The sequence below is a fragment of the Staurois parvus genome, unplaced genomic scaffold (genome assembly GCF_062004578.1).
Source record: "Staurois parvus isolate SC_StPar_1 unplaced genomic scaffold, SC_StPar_1.0 ptg001398l, whole genome shotgun sequence".
In the NCBI taxonomy this organism is placed as follows: domain Eukaryota; kingdom Metazoa; phylum Chordata; class Amphibia; order Anura; family Ranidae; genus Staurois; species Staurois parvus.
Window position 1 is genome coordinate 264,974 of NW_028319194.1, and position 24,861 is coordinate 289,834.

At 43.4% G+C, this 24,861-nt stretch overlaps 1 protein-coding gene across 3 annotated transcripts in view; it reads right to left on the reverse strand.

Annotated features, from left to right (window-relative positions):
* FOXN3 (forkhead box N3) overlaps positions 1 to 24,861 on the reverse strand; it is a 301,639-nt gene that overhangs the window by 227,328 nt on the left and 49,450 nt on the right. The window contains exon 1 of one of the 3 annotated variants that reach the window (XM_089661850.1): positions 11,810 to 11,887. The exons of the other annotated variants lie outside the window; for them this stretch is intronic. The gene's annotated coding sequence lies outside the window, so the exon portion shown is untranslated. Of the gene's footprint in view, positions 1 to 11,809; positions 11,888 to 24,861 lie in introns of those variants that run through there. 3 annotated transcript variants of the gene reach the window in all.

Consider the following 24,861-nt stretch of genomic DNA (forward strand, 5'->3'; position numbering starts at 1 on the left):
ACGTGACAGAAAGTCCCTAAGTATAGAAGGCATTGAAAATGTGAATGGAACGAATGACATCGGAAATTAATCCTGCCGGGCCGCTGCTAAGAGGTTGAAATTGATAAATCAACATTTTTTAATGGGAAATATCGATCTTGGCCATTTTGCCTATTTATATAGCTGCCTCGGGCAGTTTTTGAGGCTCGTTTTTGCTGTATTTTTAAATCATTTAGTGAAATTTATTTTGTAGATAACATTTGGCCACCTAAGGGGGCAGATTTATATATGGAGGTCGAAGGCGGGGCATTTTCCCTCGGTTTTTTTAAGGTTTCTGTTATAAATCTATCTGCCTCCAGGTGTTGGTGAAAAGCGATGTATGCAAATGAGGTTGTAGGAACAAGACCCTAATTTCCACGGCATTGAATGTACAGCGACAACCAGCGGGGTCAAGTTTTCCATAAAAACTGCGTAGGAGCATCTGAAATTGATTGCTGTTCCGAATGTTACTCTGGCCATAGATGGCAAATGTTACCATGACTGAAAATGACAGGGAGGCCAACTGTCCCGCATTTGCTGGCACAGTCCCGCATCTTGGATCTCAGTCCCGATTATGACATGTCCTGGGATCACAGTGTAACCCTTATGCACATGCAAGTCCTCCTACTCTCTAGCTCCCTGGTCTCCTCCTCCCATGCCCGTCTCCAGGACTTCTCCAGGGCTTCCCCCGTCCTCTGGAACTCCCTACCCCAATCCATCAGACTATCACCAACTCTCCTCACCTTTAGGCACACCCTGAAAACCCATCTCTTCAGGGAAGCCTACCCCGCCCTCAGTTAATTACTGAACTCCTCCACTCTTCCTACCACTTCATCCCCCACAGCTATTTCCTCTTGTACCACTATCCCCTCCCTCCTAGATTGTAAGCTCCAAGGAGCAGGGCCCTCGAACCCCTCTTGTATTGAATCGTATTGTTACTGTACTGTCTCTCATGATAATGTACAGCGCTCAGCAAGCTGTTGGCGCTATATAAATCCTGTATAATAATAATGCAAGTAACTCAAGAAGGTGATGGGGATGGGGGCAGTCCTTGCATATTTAGAGGTGGGGTTTGGGTAGGCCACTCCTATATTTGCACAGACCTTTTTTGCCTAAATGTATTGGAGTTATTTGAGAAGGCATTTTTTGGCGTAAAAAAAAAAAATTACAGTTAAAATATACAAAATGATCAAAAACACAAAAAAATGGAAAACCACAAATACATAGAACACTAGGCTAGGTACACACTTGTTTGTCGGTATTTTCATGTGTTTTTGACACAACTTATGGATGCATGGTTTTTTCTGTGTTTTTTATGCTCCTCCTTTGAAGTCTATGAGGTCAAAAATGCACTGGGTCGTACCAAATATAAAAGCACCTCCACCTTTTCCCAAGTCACATGGAAGTGCGTTGTGTAGATGTGCATGGGCACCATAGACATTATTGGGGATCCTCTTGTCGCACAACAGCTGAAGCACGACGCATCATACAGGCGTAAATGGGAACTTACTGAAAGAGACTAAACTGCCCTGAAGGCACCACAAAACACACCCACTAAATAATGTCTTAAAGTGTAACCCCTGAAATTTAACCCCCCCCCCCCCACTTCCCAAAGTCAATCCACCACCCCCTCCCTGGTATTTTCTATTTTTAGAATAACCCTATACAATATATACTTTTTTCTTGCAGTCTTTTTGCCAATCCAGTGCCGTCAAGGCAGCCTCCTCTTCTTCTGTTGGCGGTGGGGGTGGGCCTTCTTCCAGGACCAAGTGGTGCCCATGCAATCTTTGTGATGTAGAGCACTGAACCTTATGGAGATGCGTTATAATGCAATGGGTGGTTTACAGGCCTAGAGGGTGCTCACCAGTGACTATGGGGTCTGGCTGGACCCCCAGATGAGTTTATTGAAGTTTTGAAAGGTGGCCGCAGGGGGCAGGCATTCTTCTTGGACTGAGTGGTGCCCATGTAATCTTTGTGATGTAGGAGCGCCTAACCTTATGGAGATACGTTATAACACAATGGGTGGTTTACGGTCCTAGAGGCTGCTCACCAGTGACTATGGGGGTCTGGCTAGACCCCCAGAGGAGTTTATTGAAGTTTTGAAAGGATGGGAGTGCCACACCATCTTCTAAAGACCTTTTAAAAGATTTAAAAAAATTTTTAACAGCCAACGGGTTTCAGGGGCTCAGCACTCCCCCTTCATCAAGATTAAAAACCAGATAATGTAGACACCTGGATTGGAAAAGCATTTTCCAGTCCAGGTTCCTACATTATCGGAGATTGCTGAACCCCCACAGTGTTGGATGTTACAAAATAAAAATCTTTTAAAGGATCTAACAGCCAACATGTTTCAGGGGCTCAGCATTTCCCCTTCATCAGGGCTAAAAACCAGATAATGTAGGCACCTGGATTGGAAAAGCTTTTTCCAGTCCAGGTTCCTACATTATCAGAGATTGCTGAGCCCCCACAGTGTTGGATGTTACAAAAGAAAAAATCTTCTAAAAGATCTAACAGCCAAACGGGTTTCAGAGGCTCAGTACTCCCCTTCATCAGGACTAAAAACTAGATAATGTAGGCACCTGGACTAGAAAAGCATTTTCCAGTCCAGGTTCCTACATTATCTGAGATTGCTGAGCCCCCACAGTGTTGGATGTTACAAAATAGAAATCTTTTAAAAGATATAACAGCCAAATGGGTTTCGGGGGCTCAGCACTCCCCCTTCATCAGGACTAAAAACCAGATAATGTAGGCACTTGGATTGGAAAAGCTTTTTCCAGTCCAGATTCCTACATTATCTGAGATTGCTGAACCCTCACAGTGTTGGATGTTACAAAATAGAAATCTTTTAAAAGATCTAACAGCCAAACGGGTTTCGGGGGCTGAGCACTCCCCCTTCATCAGGACTAAAAACCAGATAATGTAGGCACCTGGACTAGAAAAAGCTTTTTCCAGTCCAGCTTCCTACATTATCCGAGATTGCTGAACCCTCACAGTGTTGGATGTTACAAAATAGAAATCTTTTAAAAGATCTAACAGCCAAACAGGTTTCGGGGCTCAGCATTCCCCTTTCATCAGGACTAAAAACCAGATAATGTAGGCACTTGGATTGGAAAAGCTTTTTCCAGTCCAGCTTCCTGCATTATCTGAGATTGCTGAACCCTCACAGTGTTGGATGTTACAAAATAGAAATCTTTTAAAAGATCTAACAGCCAAACGGGTTTCGGGGGCTCAGCACTCTGCCTTCATCAGGACTAAAAAAAAAAAACAGATAATGTAGGCACCTTGATTGGAAAAGCCTTTTCCAGTCCAGGTTATGCCATCCAGTCCATTATCTGGTTTTGTTAAAGAGTGCTGAGGCCCCGAAACACATTGGATGACACAAAATAAAAATCTATATCGGTCTATAGAAGCCGAGTGGCACTCATGCAATGATGCATGAGCGCCATTCAGTCCTTTAGTACCCTGAGCCCTGCCTGTGTGACGATACGCCCCCTAGGGGAAGTCATGTAAAATGACAGGCTGGGCTCGATGGACATGGGCATGGCTGCCAAAGGAAAACAGCCAATGTTGGACTGAGGAGGAAGCTGGGGACAGCAATAAAGAGTGGAAAGCGGAAGTAGAAACTATTTTTTTTTAGAGCGGGGTAGTTAAATTGCATTCTACTTAAAGTTTTTTTTTTTTTTCAAGCAAATTTTACCAAAGCAAGCTTAGTGAAAGTTTCCACCTTGGCTAACATTAAGCCGCTCATAACTACTCGTCACGTGTGATAGGTTGGTGAGGTGTTTTTTTTTTAGGGTGAAAACTTACTTTAACATGGTTATTTCTCTTATGAAATGAGAACTGTCAGTGATGAAGCGATTTATCCTTAGATGAGTTCGGGAGAACAATTGCAATCATTGTATTGTATGGAGGTGACCGCCCACCCGTACGCCAAGACGGCTTCTTCGTGTCCGTGAGTAACGAGGAGCTAATTGTCACAATGATGGCGCAATTCGCATCTGCACGCAGAAGACAATTCGACATTGTTACGCTCGGTGGCACCGTCACCTCCGAGAGGGATCATTTTTCATTCCTCCGCTCGACTTATTCCCTGGTGGGGACCATTGTTCAATTATTTCCATATGTATATGCCGGATAATTAATCAAACGCACAAAACGGATTTTGTCTCATCCTGCTCGGCGTGAGCCTGAACGGAGGAGACGCAATAGGAAAAGGTGCCTTTGCCGCAAACAAAACAAGTCACATTGGCGGGGGTGGGGGGTGTACGTTGTTCTCTAGGTTTCACAGCTACAGACATTTTCCAGTAGGATATTGCTGAACATACAAACCATTCCTTTTCAATATGCCTTCTGTCACCAACAAATTCAAAAAAGTTCTCTTCCTTGCAACCATGGCAAAAGTACGTCCTGGTACTCCATCCCCCTGCTCATGCACATATGGAGACATTCTTCCTAACTTTATTCTGCTGTATACAGAACTATCGCTCAGAGCGAGTCCAAGGGGCAACTGTGACTGACTGAAAGCATCACATACTGTGCAAAGCAGAGTTTATATCAGCAGTCATTAGGCAAGGATGCAAATCACATTCCCTAATATACAGACAACCACTAGAGGCAGCGTTCACACATATACAGAATATTTATTTATTTCAGGTACTTATATAGCGCCGTCAATTTACGCAGCACTTTACATATATATTGTACATTCACATCAGTCCCTAACCCTCAAGGGGCGTACAATCTAAGGTCCCTAACCCTCAAGGGGCGTACAATCTAAGGTCCCTAACCCTCAAGAGGCGTACAATCTAAGGTCCCTAACCCTCAAGGGGGTACAATCTAAGGTCCCTAACCCTCAAGGGGCGTACAATCTAAGGTCCCTAACCCTCAAGGGGTGTACAATCTAAGGTCCCTAACTCACATTCATACATACACATACTAGGGACAATGTAGACAGGATCCAATTCACCTACCAGCATGTCTTTTGGAGTGTGGGAGGAAACCGGAGTACCCAGAGGAAACCCACACAGGCACAGGGAGAACATGCAAACTCCAGGCAGGTGGTGCCGTGGCTAAGATTCAAACTAACAACCCTAGTACTGCCAGGTGGAAGTGCTAACCATTTAGCCACTGTGCTGCCCAGTATATATACATATAACCACTAGAGGCAGCATTCACAAATCTATATATGAAATATTTATTTATTTCAGGTACTTATATAGCGCCATCAATGTAGCAGCGCTTTACATATATATTGTACATTCACATCAGTCCCTAACCCTCAAGGGGTGTATAATCTAAGGTCCCTAACCCTCAAGGGGTGTATAATCTAAGGTCCCTAACCCTCAAGGGGCATACAGTCTAAGGTCCCTAACTCACATTCATACATACACATACTAGGGACAATTTAGACAGGAGCCAATTAACATAGCAGCATGTCTTTGGAGTGTGGGAGGAAACCGCAGTACCCGGAGGAAACCCACACAGGCACAGGGAGAACATGCAAACTCCAGGCAGGTGGTGCTGTGGTAGGGATATATATGAAATATTTATTCATTTATTACAGGTTCTTATATACCGCCATGAATTTACGCAGTGCTTTACATATATATTGTACATTCACATCAGTCCCTAACCCTCAAGGGGCATAAAATTGAAGGTCCCTAACCCTCAAGGGGCGTTCAATCTAAGGTCCCTAACTCACATTCATACATACACATACTAGGGCCAATTTAAAAAGGATCCAATTAACCTACCATCATGTCTTTGGAGTGTGGGAGGAAACCAAAGTACCCGGAGGAAACCCACGCAGGCACAGGGAGAACATGCAAACTCCAGGCAGGCGGTGCCGTGGTTGGGATTTGAAACGATGACCCGAATACTAATATAGTCAGTAATATAGGAAGAATGAAAGGTGTAAAAGTTCCGCCACAAAGTTTAAAAGAAAAACTCAGAATAGAAAGCCACTGAAAACCAAATTCACTATCCCAAAGCCATGGCTGTGAAGTGCCGCGACTTCAAGCTGCAGAGAACCCCGCCCGCCAGCCCAGAATACTTCACAACCCTTAGCGCCAAGTTTGCATTCACACTTACGTATTTCGTGAACCTGCATGTATACGAAACGCGTAAAAAAAAACACGCATCGCGCTTGTGGTGCCATTCATTGCAAATGACACTCAAAAAGTGAAGGTCTAAAAAGCTGCATGGACTACCTTGTTGCTGTTGCCTCATGTAGGGCAGCCCACTGAAATGAATGAGTGTCCCGACAACGCGCAAAATAAATGCGCTGCTGCTGGATATTGCTGCTCACTCTCCTTGTGCAGGGTGACTGGTTTTGTCTCCGTCCCCTCCTGTGGTTTGCTGTAGTGGGTGGAGTCTGGTGAGCTTCTCCCACAGCTGATTCCACTTTTACAAGGTAATACCTAGATTTGCAAAGGCGTTTGGTGCTCACAGATTGGCGTTTTATCCTTTTGGCTATCGAGCAATATATTTAAATGAAAGTTGTTTTTTTTCAGCCGAAGATTAGTTCAAAGTTTAAGGGTGAGTTGTTAAATCATTTCAGGGGAAGAATAATATCAATATAAGAAAATGGAAAAAACCTGCTGAAAATTTTTTATCAGCTCAGCATCTCTTAGGGCCGATTCACACCATTTGCAGTCCAGTGCGTTTTTTTTCTGCATTAATAAAAAGCATGGATAGTAGGTTATATGGTTTCCAATGGTATAGTTCAGACCAGTGTTCCAATTTAAAATAAATAAATAAATCCCGGTATCAAAATCATAAAGAATGGAATTCCCAATTTCGAGACCATATACAGTATAATGGAAGTTCCAGTATCAAAATCATATATAAATGGAAATCCCAGTATCGAGACCATATACAGTATAATGGAAATCTCAATAATGGAAATCTCACTACTGAAATTATATATACTAGAAATCACAATACCGAGACTGTCTATATTAGAAATCCCAGTATCAAAATCATAAAGAATGGAAATGCTAGTATCGAGACCATATATAATGGAAATCCCAAAACGGAGACCATATATAATGAGAATCACAATATCGAGACCATATATATTAGAAATCCCAGTGTCAAAATCATAAAGAATGGAAATCCCAGTATCGAAATCACATATAATGGAAATCCTAGTATCAAAATCATATATAATTGAAATCCCATTGTCGAAATCATATATAATGGAAATCCCAGTATCAAAATCATATATTGGAAATCCCAGTGTCGAAATCATATATAATGGAAATCCCATTGTCGAAATCATATATAATGAAAATCCCAGTACCAAAATCATATATAATGGAAATCCCAGTACCGAAATCATATATAATGGAAATCCCAGTACCAAAATCATATATAATGGAAATCCCAGTACCGAAATCATATATAATGGAAATCTCAGTATCGAAATCATATATTGGAAATCCCAGTGTTGAAATCATATATAATGGAAATCCCATTGTCGAAATCATATATAATGGAAATCCCAGAGTCAAAATCATAAAGAATGGAATTCCAATATCCAGACCATATAAAATGGAAATCCCAGTATCGAAATCATACGCTGTATAATGAAAATCCCAATAGTGAGACTATATATAATGGAAATGCCAGTATCAAAATCATAAAGAATGGAAATCCCAGTATCAAAATCATAAAGAATGGAAATCCCAGTATCAAAATCATAAAGAATGGAAATCCCAGAATCGAGACCATATATAATGGAAATCCCAGAATCGAGACCATATACTGTATAATGGAAATCCCAGAATTGAGACCATATATAATGGAAATCCTAGTATCGAGACCATATATAATGGAAGTCCCAGTAATGATACCATATATAATGGAAATCCCAGTATCAGAATCATAAAGAATGGAAATCCCAGAATCGAGAGCATATATAATGGAAATCCCAGAATCGAGAGCATATATAATGGAAATCCCAGAATCAAGACCATATATAATGGAAATCCCAGTATTGAGACCATATATAATGAAAATCCCAGTATCAAAGACCACATATAATGGAAATCCCAGTATCAAGACCATATATAATGGAAATCCCAGTATTGAGACCATATATAATGAAAATCCCAGTATCAAAGACCACATATAATGGAAATCCCAGTATCAAGACCATATACAGTCATGGCCGAAATTGTTGGCACCCTTGATATTTTTCCTGAAAATCAAGTATTTCACACAAAAAAGGTATTGCATTAACACATGTTTTGCTATACACATGTTTATTCCCTTTGTATGTATTGGAACAAATATAAAACAGAGGCAGAAAAGCAAATATGACATAATGTCACACAAAACCCCAAAAATGGGCTGGACAAAAGTATTGGCACCCTTAACTTAATATTTGGTTGCACACCCTTTGGAAAACATAACTGAAATCAGTCGCTTCCTATAACCATCAATAAGCTTCTGACACCTCTCACCCGGAATTTTGGACCACTCTTCCTTTGCAAACAGCTCCAGGTCTCTCTTATTGGAAGGACACCTTTTCCCAACAGCAATTTTAAGATCTCTCCACAGGTGTTCAATGGGATTTAGATCTGGGCTCATTGCTGGCCACTTCAGAACTCTCCAGCGCTTCTTTGCCATCCATTTCTGAGTGCTTTTTGACGTATGTTTGGGGTCATTGTCCTGCTGGAAGACCCAGGATCTTGGACGCAAACCCAGCTTTCTGACACTGGGCCCTACAGTGCGACCCAAAATCCTTTGGTAATCCTCAGATTTCATGATGCCTTGCACACAGTCAAGGCACCCAGTGCCAGAGGCAGCAAAACAACCCCAAAACATCATTGAACCTCCACCATATTTTACCGTAGGTACTGTGTTTTGTTCTTTGTAGGCCTCATTCCGTTTTCGGTAAACAGTAGAATGATGTGCTTTACCGAAAAGCTCTATCTTGGTCTCATCTGTCCACAAGACGTTTTCCCAGAAGGCTTTTGGCTTACTCAAGTACATTTTGGCAAACTGTAGTCTTGCTTTTTTATGTCTCTGTGTCAGCAGTGGGGTCCTCCTGGGTCTCCTGCCATAGCGTTTCATTTCATTTAAATGTCGACGGATAGTTCGCGCTGACACTGATGCTCCCTGAGCCTGCAGGACAGCTTGAATGTCTTTGGAACATGTTTGGGGCTGCTTATCCACCATCCGGACTATTCTGCGTTGCAATCTTTCATCAATTTTCCTCATCCGTCCACGACCAGGGAGATTAGCTACAGTGCCATGGGTTGCAAACTTCTTGATAATGTTGCGCACTGTGGACAAAGGCAAATCTAGTTCTCTGGAGATGGACTTGTAACCTTGAGATTGTTGATATTTTGCCACAATTTTGGTTCTCAGGTCCTCAGACAGTTCTCGTCTCCTCTTTCTGTTGTCCATGCTTAGTGTGGCACAGACAGACACACAATGCAAAGGTTAAGTGAACGTCTCTCCTTTTTATCTGCTTTCAGGTGTGATTTCTATATTGCCCACACCTGTTACTTGCCCCAGGTGAGTTTACAGGAGCATCACATGCTTGTAACATTCTTATTTATCCGCAGTTGTGAAAGGGTGCCAATACTTTTGTCCAGCCCATTTTTGGAGGTTTGTGTGACATTATGTCGAATTTGCTTTCTTTCCTCCCTTTTTTTGTTTTGTCCCAATACACACAAAGGGAATAAACATGTGTATAGCAAAACATGTGTTAATGCAATACGTTTCGTGAGAAATACATGATTTCCTGGAGAAATATCAAGGGTGCCAACAATTTCGGCCATGACTGTATAATGGAAATCCCAGTATTGAGACCATATATAATGGAAATCCCAGTATTGAGACCATATATAATGGAAATCCCAGTATCAGAATCACATACTGTATAATGAAAATCCCAGTAACGAGACTATACTGTATATAAAGGAAATCCCAGTATTGAAATGATAAAGAATGGAATTCCCAGTATCATGGAAATCTAGGTATCCAGAGTTGAAGCGCTTCTGGCGAAGCTTCAGATCTGCTGTGAATCACTCGGATTGGGCATTGTCGGTAGCATTGTCCCTAGCTTTCTCTGTGCACTACAAAACACTTCTCCCATATTATTAATATACAGGATTTATATAGCGCCAACAGTTAGCATAGCGCTGTACAAAACAAAACAGAGACAGCACAGTTAAACTGCAAACCCAGAAAAGAGGGTTAGGAGGGTCCTTGTGAAAGCTTACAATCTGAACTATGGAGAAGAATAGAGGGGGGAGGTGTTCTGTAGTCCTGTCTTAGGAGGACAACACTACTCCACCATTGACAAAGTGGAGTGAGCGAACGGTATCATCCTAGCACAGGAAGCATGTTACTAGCCAGATCACCAGGAGAAACTAGGGGGAAAAAAAACTAAAAAAGAAAACTGATGCAGCCACAACATCGAAGAACCAATAAGCTGCAATATATAATGTTTTGTTCTTCATATTCACTTTAAAATTAATGGATTGTCAGGACTAGTTTTCTAAAAAATAACCACTGAAAGGGGCAGAAAAAAAATTATTTTACCTCTTTATAATTAGAAACTTGTCCAGTAAGGAACTAATTTTGTAGTGAAATATGACACCAAAAAAAAAAAACAAGAATTAAAAAGGCCTAATGCTGAAGTAAAAAAAAAACTAAATCTGGATTTCTATCTTTAATGGGAAAAAAAAAATAAAAAAATTTGGATTTGTTAAAAAAAAAAAAAAAAAAAAGAATGAACTGCTAAATAAAAAAAAAAGTCAATGTGATTTTTTTTAAATATCTTAAATACTAAACATTTTTTGGAAAAAAAAAAAACGTTAAAATTTGGATTTTTTTTATCTCAAAAGGGAAAGGTTTGCCAAGTTAAATGAAAAGCTTTAGATTTGTATTTACTTTTACAAATATATGAAATGGGAAGAATTCGCTTAACTAAAAAAAACAAAAAAAAAAAAAAACTTTCAATGTGTACAAGATCAGGCCACGTACTTGGCGCTAAAATACGACTTAGCGCCTCTGCCTTTAGTCCTTTCTTTCTGCCTGTCTGTCTATAAAATGACACAAAGAGAACAAAAATTCCCCCCCCCGCCCCCCCCAAAAGAGAGTCACACCGGGGAAGCCCCCACCACGCAGACGTTTTGTGCGGCTGAGCGGATCCCAGATTATGCCTGCGAGGCGGAGGCAGACTTCTGGAGGGTTTTTTTTTTTTTTTTTAATTTTACAGGAGGATGCAAAGGATTCCCCCCCTGATGTATGCAGAGAACAGCTGGTCCTATATTACCGCACGCCTGGGGGGGGGGGGGGGGAAATCAGGCTCCCTCTCTCCGCACACTACAGCGGTTGGCTGTGCAAAGCCCTGACAACAGGTCCGCAGGAGCCCCCCGGAGCAGATCTGCCTGCCGTTGGCCGTCACGGTCGCCTCTGTCAGCGAACGCTGCGTGTCACAATAGACTGGCTGCATGCAATGCAAAAAAAAAAATTATGAATCGAGCCGCTAGCCTCTTTGTGCGTCCTGCTTAATTCATCGCCGGCTGGGGATCTGCCGGGGGTTAATTCCCTTCCAGGCATTCGGAGCTAAACGCGGCGTGTCATGATATATATATAGCACTTGCAACTTTGAGGCTGCACTGGCAAACCAGAGAAAGGGGGGGGGGGTTTGTGGTACCGGACGCTCCGGCCAGCCTCCGTCACCCCTCAAACCAACCTCCGACCACCCCCACCCCCACACACCTATAGAATGATCCCAGAGCAGATTAGGAATAAATTTGCCACTTACCGGCGGCACTGCTGGCTGCTGTCTGTCCAGCGGCGAGATCACCCAGACCTGCGAGCTTCTGTTTCTGCAACTGTGTCATGAAGACAGACTCGGAGCTTGTACGTAGCTGTTGCTATGGAAACAAACACAGCGAGGCTAGAGTGCCAGGCTGTGTTAATTCCATCACCCATGAACCTCTGGGGAACTCCGACAACCATTCCCATCCTGCCGCTCAACAAATACCCACCTGGACAATGGGGCAGAGAGGTGGCAGCACCTCCACCCACCCAACCCATCACTTGGGCCAGTTTAGGACACAACCGTGCCGGGGTAGAGATGCCCCATTCACGCCTGAGCAATTTTGCACGTGTTTTTGCGCCTACGCGTGGTATCGCTCAACAATAGGAATCCCATTCTTTTTTCAATACATGCTGTTCACAGCTCTACGCACACAGTCACTTGAAAGGGTACACAAGGCATTTTTAGCATTTTTGATGCCACGGACCTCAATGGAAGCTCCGGTGAATGCGAGGCGCAAGTGTTTTTGCAGAAATATACCCAAACCCATGGCTTCACTCCAGACTTACTCCTTTCAATCCACATGGATGACCCAAGTGCTGGTGACCAGTGCCTGTCTCCACTCACAGTCAAGAGTACCTATAAGCCGCACTCCAAAACTTAGTTCTTTCTATTTAATTCAGCAAAAGATGAAAACTGTTGAACATTTTTGGCCCCACAGACCTCAATGAAAGCTCCGGTAAACGCACAGCACAAGTGTTTTTGCAGAAATATACCCAAACCCATGGCTCCACACCAGACTTGCTTCTTACAATCCACATGGACGACACAAGTGCTTGCGACCACAGCCCGTCTCCACTCTCAGTCAAGAGTACCTATAAGCCGCACTCCAAAACTTAGCTCTTCTTTCTATTTAATTCAGCAAAAGATGAAAACTGTTGAGCATTTTTGGCCCCACAGACCTCAACGGAAATGGCAGTAAACATGCGGCACATGCGGCTCCAGAATTGCTCCTATCAATCCACATGGACAACCCAAGTGCTTGCGACCACAGCCCGTCTCCACTCTCAGTCAAGAGTACCTATAAGCCGCACTCCAAAACTTAGCTCTTCTTTCTATTTAATTCAGCAAAAGATGAAAACTGTTGAGCATTTTTGGCCCCACAGACCTCAACGGAAATGGCAGTAAACATGCGGCACATGCGGCTCCAGAATTGCTCCTTTCAATCCACATGGACAACCCAAGTGCTGGCTACTACAGCCTGTCTCCAGTCTCAGTCAAGAGTACCTAAAAGTCGCACTCCAAAACTTAGCTGTTCTTCATGTTATCTTCATCAAAAGATGAAAACTGTTGAGCATTTTTGGCCCCACAGACCTCAATGGAAGCTCCGGTAAACGTGCGGCGCAAGTGTTTTTGCAGAAATATACCCAAATCCAAGGCTCCACACCAGACTTGCTTCTTTCAATCCACATGGATGACACAAGTGCTGGCTACTACAGCCTGTCTCCAGTCTCAGTCAAGAGTACCTATAAGCCGTACTCCAAAACTTAGTTCTTCTATTTAGTTTGGCAAAAGATGAAAACTGTTGAGCATTTTTGGCCCCACAGACCTCAATGGAAGCTCCGGTAAACGCGCGGCACAAGTGTTTTTGCAGAAACATACCCAAACCCATGGCTCCGCTCCAGACTTGCTCCTTTCAATCCACATGGACGCCCCAAGTGCTGGCTACTACAGCCTGTCTCTACTCTCAGTCAAGGGTACCTATAAGCTACACTCTTAAACTTAGTTCTTCTTTCTGTTCTTGATGTTATGTTCGTCAAAAGATGAAAACCATTGAGCATTTTTGGCCCCACATACCTCAACAGAAGTGCCGGTAAACATGCAGCACAAGTGTTTTTGCGCCTGAACAACTGTTCTGTACTCTTCTCCCACCCAAGAGCATGCATGCACATGCAAAAATACTTCTAAAATGCTTTATATATATATTTTTGGCCCCACAGACCTAAACGGAAATGGCAGTAAACATGAGGTACAATCGTTTTTGCAGAAACATACCCAAACCTATGGCTCTGCTCCAGACTTTCTCCTTTCAATCCACGTGGATGACCCAAGTGCTGGCTACTACAGCCTGTCTCCACTCTCAGTGAAGTGTACCTATAAGCTGCACTCCAAAAAACTTACCTGTTCTTTAGGTTATCTTCGTCAAAAGACGAAAAACTGTTGAGCATTTTTGGCCCCACAGACCTCAACAGAAGCTCCGGTAAATGCGCTGCGCAAGTGTTTTTGCAGAAACATACCCAAACCCATGGCTCCAATCCAGACTTGCTCCTTTCAATCCACATGGACAACCCAAGCGCTGGCTACTACAGCCCATCTCAGTCAAGAGTACCTATAAGCCTCACTCCAAAACTTAGTTCTTCTATTTAGTTCGGCAAAAGATGAAAACTGTTGAGCATTTTTGGCCCCACAGACCTCAGTGGAAGCTCGAGGTAAATGCAGGGTGCAAGTGTTTTTGCAGAAACATACCCAAACCCATGGCTCCGCACCAGACTTGCTCCTTTCAATCCACATGGACGACCCAAGTGCTGGCTACTACAGCCGGTCTCCACTCTCAGTCAAGAGTACCTATAAGCCACACTCCAAAACTTAGCTGTTTTTTAGGTTATCTTCATCAAAAGATGAAAACGGTTGAGCATTTTTGGCCCCACAGTCCTCAGCGCAAACTCTGGTAAACGTGCGGTACAAGTGTTTTTGCAGAAATATACCCAAACCCATGGTTCTGCTCCAGACTTGCGCCTTTCAATCCACATGGACAACCCAAGTGCTGGCTACTACAGCCCATTTCAGTCAAGAGTACCTATAAGCCACACTCCAAAACTTAGCTCTTTCTATTTAATTCGGCAAAAGATGAAAACTGTTGAGCATTTTTGGCCCCACAAACCTCAACGGAAATGGCAGTAAACATGCGGCACAAATGCATTGGGAACACGACACATTCTATTCCAAATCAAAACATGAAGAAAAATACATCAAATTTGTGTTGTTCCTCTAAAGAAATTGAAGAAAAGTGAATATTAGACGGTTCAAAAAAATCGCAGTGTTTGTATTCTTCTTTACAAAGTCAAACATTCACTATATAAACTGAGAAATGTTTGAAGATTTTGCTTTCCTTTGAATGACTTCATGAATATTTGGTTGTAGTCGCACTGTTTCTGAGAACTGCTGTACATCTGTGTTGCATGGAGTCACCCAACTTCTGGCCCCTGTGATCAGGTATTCCAGCCCAGGATGATTGGACCACATTCCACAGTTCTTCTCTATTTCTTGGTTTTGCCTCAGAAACTGCATTTTTGATGTCACCCCACAAGTTTTCTATTGGATTAAAATCCGGGGATTGGGCTGGCCACTCCATAACGTCAATCTTGTTGGTCTGGAACCAAGATGTTGCACGTTTACTGGTGTGTTTGGGGTCGTTGTCTTGTTGGAACACCCATTTCAAGGGCATTTCCTCTTCAGCATAAGGCAGCTTAACCTGTTCAAGTATTCTGATGTATTCAAATTGATCCATGATCCCTGGTATGCGATAAATAGGCCCAACACCGTAGTATGAGAAACATCCCCATATCATGATGCTTGCACCACCATGCTTCACTGTCTTCACAGTGTACTGTGGCTTGAATTCAGTGTTTTGGGGTCGTCTGACAAACTGTCTCCGCCCACTAGACCCAAAAAGAACAATCTTACTTTCATCAGTCCACAAAATGTTGCGCCATTTCTCTTTAGGCCAGTCAATGTGCTCTTTGGCAGATTGTAACCTCTTCAGCACATGTCTTTTTCCCAACAGTGGGACTTTGCGGGGACTTCTTGCAGATAGCTTGGCTTCACATAGGCGTCTTCTAATTGTAACAGTCCTCACAGGGAACGTCACACCTTCTTTCATCTTCCTGGAGCTGATTGTTGGCTGAGTCCACGCCATTTTGGCTATTCTTCTATCCATTCCAATGGTAGTTTTTCGCTTTCTTCCACGTCTTTCAGGTTTTGGTTGCCATTTTAAAGCATTTGCGATCAGTAGCCTATCATTTTTCTGCACTTTTTTATATGTTTTCCCCTCTCCAATCAACTTTTTAATCAAGGTACGCTGTTCTTCTGAACAATGTCTGGAACGACCCAATTTCCTCAGAATTTCTGAGAGAAATGCACTGTAACCAGCATGTACAACATTTGCTGCCTTCCTTCCTTAAATAAGGGCAATAATTGCCACCTGTTTTTCAAAGAATGAATGACCTCACTAATAGAACTCCACACTGCTATTATTTTGAACACGCCCCTTTCAATGAGTGATTCAATGACACAGAATCAGCAGCATGCATGTCATGACTGTTGGGTCTGTTGGATTTCTATGACTCTACTACACCTGCTAGTAAATTATTTGCCATGTAGAAATATAATTTCCACCAAAAACAGTGATTGATCCGGTTAGTGATGTCTGACTGCTATTATTTTGAACAAAACTGTATATATATACACACACACACATACATAATTTTGGTCCCAAAGACCTCAACAGAAGTGCCAGTAAACAGTAAACATGAGGCACAAGTGTTTCTGCGTCTGAACAACTGTTCTCCCACCCAAGAGCATGCATGCACATGCAAAAACACTTTAATATTTCAAAGAAACCAAACCCCTTTCTTGAAGCCTTTCTCAACCAGGGTTCTGAGGAACTCTAATGTTCTTTTAGAGGTGGCCAGGGCTTCCTTGAACACTGAACAACCTTTGCCTCTAAGATGAATAACCACCGATGACAATGAGGTATTTAGCCATCTACAAGGAGAGATTGTTCCTGATGACCACAAATGTAAGGAGCATCCTACCCAATTGCTACCACACTTATATAGTGTGACCTGTAGATATAGTATGTATAAGCAGGGGTTCCTTGAGCCCAAAAAGTTATTTCATGGTGTTAAAAGGGTTGAAAACAGTTGTCTTAGAGTTTAAAAATTGTTGGGGGAAACTTTGTAGCTTTAGGTAGACATGTAAAAATCTGGATGCGAGTTTTGGCTACTCAAAGCTTAAAGATGCGCAGAGTGACTCTAAAAGGAGGCCAATCACGTGGATACTTGCTGGCCATTTCATTCACTTTCATTTGAGCTGGAATCAAAATCCCAAGTGATGGAACACAAAAATGACTGGTTTTGATCAACCACAAGGATATGGAACTGAAATTGCCTTGATAGGTCCCAACTGACAAATCTGAGCATTTTAAAGGAAATTTACATTTAAGTTTTTTCTTTTAATTTTTTTTTTCTTAAATAGTTACATACTTAGGTTGAAAAAAAAGACACCATTCCATCAAGTTCAGCCAATTGAAATTGTCAATGTATAGCCCAGTTCAGTTGAATTTAGGTGGACAACCAAGGTAGTAGACTGCTTGGTTTCAGGGAACCACTTTCAAGCATATGTTTTCTTCCCAGTCGATAAAAAGTGGATGCTATAAAATTGGCTTAGTAATTGTTTTTAGTTTAACCTACATCGGCCATTTTCAACCAAGGTTCCCTTGAACCCTAGAGTTCCTTGGACTCTTTTTAGCACTCTGTAAGGGGGGTATTCTTCCCACTGACCACCAGTATAAAGGAGCATTGTTTCCACTGACCACCCATTTAGGTGGCATTCTTCCCATTGACCACCAATGTAAGGAGCATTCTTCCCACTGACCACCAATATAGGCAGCATTCTTCCCACTGACCAGCAATATAGGCAGCATTCTTCCCATTGACCACAAATGTAAGGAATATTCTTCCCATTGACCACCAATGTAAGGAGCATTGTTCCCATTGACCACCACTGTAAGGAGGATTCTTCCCATTGACCACCAATGTAAGGAAATTCTTCCCATTGACCACTAATGTAAGGAGCATTCTTCCCATTGACCACCAATGTAAGGAGGATTCTTCCCATTGACCACTAATGTAAGGAGCATTCTTCCCATTGACCACCAATGTAAGGAGAATTCTTCCTATTGACCACTAATGTAAGGAGCACTCTTCCCATTGACCACCAATATAAGGCAGATTCTTCCCATTGACCACTAATGTAGGGGCACTCTTCCCATTGACCACCAATATAAGGCAGATTCTTCCCATTGACCACTAATGTAGGGGCACTCTTCCCATTGACCACCAATGTAAGGAGCATTCTTCCCACTGACCCCCAATGTAAGGAACATTCTTCCCACTGATCACCAATGTAAGGAGCATTCTTCCCATTGACCACCAATGTAAGGAGCATTCTTCCCACTATTCTCCAATGACTCAATTATAGTAGGGATTTTCTGAGACCTGAAAATTATTTTAAGGGTTCCTCTGATGTTAAAAAAAAAAAAAAAAAAAGGTTGACCCATGGCGAGCAGCAAAGGGGGTTCTCCAGACACCACCAGAAAAGGTTCATCCTAGGAGAAAGAAGAGTAAGAAGACAAAGGTTTTCCACCCATTCAGTCCCCACTTCCCCTTGACCAACAACAAAAGCAGGGACCTCATAGACACAGGAATGTTGTCTGAAACATCTTGTGTCTGTGGGTACAAAAAGAAGACCTAAAGTCAGAAATTGGCTTTAGGTTCCCTGCTGTCCCTTGCTGCTGCCAAGAATATGTGTGTCAGACCTCCACAAAGATACTACTGCTTCCACACACAGAGGAAGGCTCCTTCCCACCCTGCTGGACTTTTTATTCAGTTCACATTATGTAGATTGCAACAGGAGAAGTAAAGACACCCCAAAATGGAATGAACCTCCCAAACCTTCAAAAGGTAGGTATATAATTAGCATCTACTGCTGAGAATTACCTAATGTTTAAGGAAAATTTCCAAGAGTACCAGACCAGGAATGTCCTGGGATTTTGTACATTATCCCACAGTATTTTGTTCCTGCTGACACCAACAGTTGGGTTTATTCATCTCCCACTGAAACCAATGATGGGGCTTATTTTACTTCCAATGACACCAATGATGGGGCTTATTTTCCGCACAATGACACCAATGATGGGGCTTATTTTACTTCCAATGACACCACTGATGGGGCTTATTTTACTTCCAATGACACCAATGATGGGGCTTATTTTCTGAACAATGACACCAATGATGGGGCTTATTATACCCCCATTAACACAACAATAGGGCTTTAATAGCACAGACATCAACAGTGGGGCTTATTTTAATTCCACTGACACCAAGGACAGGACTTCTTTTACCTTGACTGATACCAACAATGTGGCTCATTTTATTCTCACTGTCACCAATAATGGGACTTATTTTATTCCCAGTGACTCCAACAATGGGGCTTATTTTACTTCAAACATCAAAGACAGGGCTTATTTTGCTTCCAATGACAACAATGATAGGGCTTATTTTAGCCCACTTGTAACTCTCAGTTTTACTAACAATGGGTCTTATTTTTTTACACTGACACCAACAATGGGGCTTCTTTTACTCCTACTGACACCATGATGGAGCATCTTTTACTTTCAATGGATTCAAAGGCAGGGCTTATTGTACTTGCAATGACGCAAAGGACAGGACTTCTTTTCCTACCTCTGACCCCACCGTGGCGTTTATTTTACTCACCAATAATGGGGCTTATTTTACTTCCACTGACACCAATGATAGGGCTAGTTATACTTCTACTGACACCAATTATGAGGGTTATTTTCCTCCCTCTGACCTCACTACAGGGCTTATTTTACTCCTGACAACACCAACAACGGGGCTTATGTTATGACACCAATGATGGGGCTTATTTCACTCCCACTGACACCAATGATGAGGCTTTTTTTTACTCCGACTGACACCAATGATGGGGCTTATTTCACTCCCACTGGTGCCAATGATGGGGCTTATTTTACTCCCACTGGCACTAATGATGGGGCTTATTTTACTCCCTCTGACACCAATGATGGGGCTTATTTCACTCCCACTGGTGCCAATGATGGGGCTTATTTTACTCCCACTGGCACTAATGATGGGGCTTATTTTACTCCCACTGGCACTAATGATGGGGCTTATTTTACTCCCTCTGACACCAATGATGGGGCTTATTATACTTCTACTGGCACCAATTATGAGGGTTATTTTCCTCCCTCTGACCCCACTATGGGGCTTATTTTACTCCCGACAACACCAACAACCGGGCTTATTTTACTGCCACTGACACCAATGATGGGGCTTATTTTATTCCCACTGACACCAATGACGGTGAGTTTTTTGCACCCTCTGATCAGCAGCGAAAGAGCCACTATGTTACTTACACCTGCACTCTGTATGCTGCACCGTAGGTTATATAATCCTGCATTGGCTCCCCAGGCCCTATATTGTCATAGGAGTAAAAGTGCGACACTGCTAGCCACATGTTCTGCAAGTGTTGGTATTCTTGAACCCCTCAAGGTGTCCCTCCTAAATATTTCCAAATGTCGCCAACTATGCTTTAGGGAATGCCCAGACACCGCACCCCTAATTCGAAATTAATCTATTGTAATTTGTTCATGTGCATATCGCCAACTTTTTCTGTAGCGTTGTACAGAAGAGAGCGCAATCAACCAACCACGGTCGGAGTAATTCACGGCGGTATGCAAAGCACGTATTGCAATGCTTATTTAACATGGCGGAATAGGTGGCAGATTGTTCCGCCATAAATCTACATTACTGCAGGTACGTTAAGTGCATTTAAAGTACAGTAACTGTTTTAATTCTCACTATGGGGACCCGTGAGCAGCTGTGAGCTTGTTAGTGACTATGGAAGGCAATTTGGACTCTATGAGCGTCTCCATGCATCCTAAAAAATATGAGCAGTTTGGGCGCAGGAAACGTCCGTAAATCAAATTCTTCCGACAGCCGAGCCTGTGGGGGACGCCGGTGAGTGTTAATGGCCTTTCCTATAAATAAGCATTAATTACAGCCATGGCGGCTTCCCATTGTGCACCGAAATTTAGGCGGCGATAACTTTTTTTTGTTAAATATTGAAGGAATACGTGCAGCTGAAGGAAGTTATCCTAATTGGATTAAACAGAAATAAAACAGGTTCATTCAATTAGTTAAGAGCAATTCATAAGGGGTGGGCATTAATAACATCCAATTAGAATGCATGGGATGGCGGGAACTCCTTATGATGGGCACGGCACATGTGCAGAGTCTGGAGCTCAGCTCCGAGATTGAAAAGAATTTTAGAATCCCCAACAGACAGCAGAATGGGGCAGGTGAATTAAAGTAGATTTAAACCCTAAGGGCCTATTCACACTGTTATATTGTGGCAATGCGCAGTACATGCGTTGGTGCAATGTGGGACCATCCATCCTGAATGGCACCCCAACGTACCTTGCCAGAAATGGTCTATGGAGCATTTTTGCTTTTAGTATGCTGGCAGACCGTTTGACTTCAATGGGCTGCCTTGTTGCAATGCATGTTGATACACGGCAGGAATTGCGGTGATCTGAGGTGTGAAGGTGTAGGAATTGGGGTGATCTGAGGTGTGAAGGTGCAGGAATTGGGGTGATTTAGAATGTTAAGGTGCAGGAATTGGGGTGATCTGAAATGTGACGGCACAGGAATTGGAATGATCTGAGGTGTGAATGTGCAGGAATTGGGTTGCTCTGTGGTGGAAAGGTGCAAGAATTGAGGTGTTCTTAGGTATGATGGTGCAGGAATTGGGGTGATCTGAGATTGTAAGGGTGCAGGAATTGGGGTGATCTGAGATGTGAAGGTGCAGGAATTGAGGTGATCTGAAGCGTGAAGGTGCAGGAATTGGGGTGATCTAAGATATGAAGGTTCAGGAATTGGGGTGATCTAAGATATGAAGGTGCAGGAATTGGGGTGATCTAAGGTGTGATGGTGCAGGAATTGGTGTTATCTGAGGTCTTATGATGCAGGAATTGGGGTGATGAGAGGTGTGAAGGTGCAGGAATTGGGGTGATGAGAGGTGTGAAGGTGCAGGAATTAAGGTGATGAGAGGTGTTCAGGTGCAGGAACTGGGGTGATCTGATATGTCAGGGTGCAGGAATTGGGGTGATCTGAGATGTGAGGGTGTAGGAGTTAGGGTGATCTTGGGTATGAAGGTGCAGGAATTGGGGTGATCTGATATGTGAGGGTGCAAGAATTGGGGTGATCTCATATGTGAGGGTGCAGGAATTGGGGTGATCTGAGATGTGAAGGTGTAGGAGTTGGGGTGATCTTGGGTGTGAAGGTGCAGGAATTGGGGTGATGTGAGATGTAAAGGTATAGGTGTTGGGGTGAACTTGGGTGTGAAGGTGCAGGAATTGAGGTGACCTGAGGTGTGAAGGTTCAGGAATTGGGGTGATGAGAGGTGTGCAGGTGCAGGAACTGGGGTGATCTGATATGTGAGGGTGCAGGAATTGGGGTGATCTGAGGTGTAAAGGTGCAGGAATTGGGGTGATCTGAGTTGTGAAGGTGCAGGAATTGGGGTGATCTGAGTTGTGAAGGTGAAGGAATTGAGAGTGATCTGAGATAAGAAGGTGCAAGAACTGGGATTCTCTGATCGTGTAGGAATTGGGGTGATCAGAAGGGTAAAAGTGTAGGAATTAGGGTGTATTGAAGTCAAATCTTGCAGAATTGGGGTGATCTGAGGTCTATGGTGACCCCGGCTCTGGAATAACAAATCAGTATTTTCTAGAACCGGTGTTTTTTCCATGAGGAAGTGCTGAGCAGATGGTTCTGTCTCCTCTCTATACATTAAACATTAAATGCCTGCATGGGATGGCTCGGTCTCCAGACGCGTCACTTCCAATGCCGTCAGTGTGATACAATATGTTAATGTAAATTGTTCCTGCCATCGCGCTCAACAGGTGACAAAGTGCGCCGAGAAAACATGGAAGATGCCGAGCGCCCAGGAAGGGTCCTGATAAAGGAAAGAGGACAATTTCCATTTTTATAATAATTGAGGATCCTCGTGTGAGTGACAGCCGTTCCACCTAGTAGCGGCCTCCATCTTTATCAACACCAGTTCGGGGGGGGGCGGGGGGTAAAAAGAGTCCCAACATTACTGGAAAAATGAGACAGTTGAGTTATTTAAACCCAAAGGGTCATAAGAATAATGCAATAAATGTGGCATTCATCAAACATTCACTGCAGGAGAATCTTTCCTGGTGCAGGTGTTTTAAATAAACACAGAATGATCAACCTTCGGTGAATGTTCAGCTCATTCACTGCTATATAAAAATGCCCCAAATTGTCTGTAAACCCCCCCAAAAAAAATCGCATATCAGAACGGCTGTATGAGTGTTCGCTGCCTGTGCCAGTGACCAGCCTTTGCAATAAACACCGAAAGAAGTGACGGCCACGCAAGCTTCCGTTCATTGGGGATGAGGGAAATTTTAAGTTTTCATTTCCCTGAAATTTCAACAAAAATCCCAAAAACTTGTCCTGAAAATTGTATGTTAGTGCAAATAAAAAAAGCATGACGGACAGGATTCAGTTATTTCTGTAGCACTAATACGGCTACAATCACCTCAAGCAACAAAAAACTGCAAATTTTGGTAAAATTTTGCAGTTGGAGTCAGAAATTAGGGTGTTTTTGAACTTAAAGTGCACCTGTACCCAGTGGCGTCCCGAGGCAGGTGCAGTCCGCACCGGGTGACACCGACCGCACGGGGTGACATTGGACCCGCTCCACAAAAAGGTAAGTTGTAAAGCAAGCTGATGATCCCCGCAGGATGGATCCGATCCATCCTGCGGGGATCATCGGCTTTCTTTACAACTTACCTTTTCTTGGAGCGGGTCCGGTGTCACCCCGTATAGGTTGCATGCCGACGATCTTCGACATGCAACCTATACGGGGTGACAGCAGACCCGCTCTAAGAAAAGGTAAGTTGTAAAGAAAGCCGACATTCCCCGCCGGATGCATCGGATCTGCGGATTGAGCATAATGGATTGGCGTCCGATCCATTATGCTCAATCCGCAGATCCCATCCATTCTGCGGGGATCGTCGGAGGAGGTGTCACCAAGTGTTACCGCACCGGGTGACACCTACCCTAGGGACGCCTCTGCCTGTACCCATGACTATGGATCATTTTAATCTGATTATATTTTGGGGGGGGGTTTGAGAATAAGCAGTACCAGGGGCGGACTGACAATTCATGGGGCCCCCGGGCAATAGGGGATCATGGGGCCCCTGTGTCCTTGCCCAAACTAAAAAAAGCCTATGAAAAAGGTAGCAGGGGCATCTCATGGGGCCCCCTACTGACCCCGGGCCCTCGGGCAGTGCCCGAGTTTCCAAATGGTCAGTCCGCCTCTGGCCAGTACCAATTTTTATCAGTACTCAACAATGGTGCCGCTTGTCCCGCCACCTCCTGAGGCGCATGACATGTCCCAGGAGGCTGCAGGACCATTCGCAGAGAGTCGCATGATCTTGTGCATGTGCAGTAGGAACCCAGATGTGGCCACGGCCGGCTCCCATATCCAAGAAGGAGCAGCAATAAACAGAACCAGTTGCGGGAAGACAGCGCTGGACTCCAGGCACTGGTAAGCACCTGATTTTTAAAAGGTCAGCAGCTACAGTGTTTCTGAAAAAAAAATTAAAAACGAGAAGTTCCTCTTTACTGAGCAAAAAACTTTAGAATTTTTTAGGCTGGGAAGTCAAGTGTGTGTAATTGGTCGGTGACGTCGCCAAAATTTCTGCTGATCATTGCCTACACCTTGTTGTGTACTTTGCAGAGGACCTTATAATCTGGGTTTTAGGTACAAAGGAAGGTTAATAAACGACTGATGAGATAACAGGATAAACCACCTGTATTGTTTTTATATCAGACTCACCACTTACAGAACGTAAGGGGGGAGGGGGGGCTGCAAAGCACAACAACTGAGGGCCTATTAACACCTTTCCAGTGTGGTGCATTGCAGGAACATGCCCAACGCATGGTAATGCAGCATCAATACACATGCACTGCACCACAACACGCGGTAATGCGATACCACCCAACCTGGTGCACCACATTGCCAAAAATGGGGCATATCCATTTCGTTGGAACGGCCCATTCAGTTGAATAAGTTGCCTTAAG